The sequence below is a fragment of the Tupaia chinensis genome, unplaced genomic scaffold (assembly GCF_000334495.1).
Source record: "Tupaia chinensis unplaced genomic scaffold, TupChi_1.0 Scaffold143624_1, whole genome shotgun sequence".
NCBI classification, from domain to species: domain Eukaryota; kingdom Metazoa; phylum Chordata; class Mammalia; order Scandentia; family Tupaiidae; genus Tupaia; species Tupaia belangeri.
The window spans coordinates 1,376,582-1,377,013 of record NW_006203472.1 but is presented as its reverse complement, the minus strand read 5'-3'; positions in this window follow the sequence as shown (position 1 = coordinate 1,377,013).

Sequence of the window (432 nt, the reverse complement as noted above, 5' to 3'; positions counted from 1 at the left end):
TTGCGGAGGTGCAGGGTGCCCACGGACTCCAGCCCCAGCTGATGTTGGGGCGGTGCAGTCCCACCATGGAGTCAGAAGCGGTGAGGTTCCCTTCTTGGTGGAAGACTTTAACCACCACGTGAGTCTCCTACAGTATGCCAGGTCAACTTCACCCTGCAGAAACTGCCTGGCGATGGTTCTCAGAGTGGTGAACAGAGCTTCAGAATGGGTCTGGCAGCCATGGCGAGGTCCTGCTGCCTGAGTGCCCTAGCCTCAGACCTGCTCTAACTACACTAACTGCTCTAACTCTTCTACCTACTTTACTTACTCTAACTACTCCAGCTGCTCTGACTACTCTAACTGCTCTAACTCTTCTACCTACTCTAACTACTCCACCTGCTCTAACTACTCTACCTACTCTAACTACTCTAACTACTCCACCTGCTCTACCCA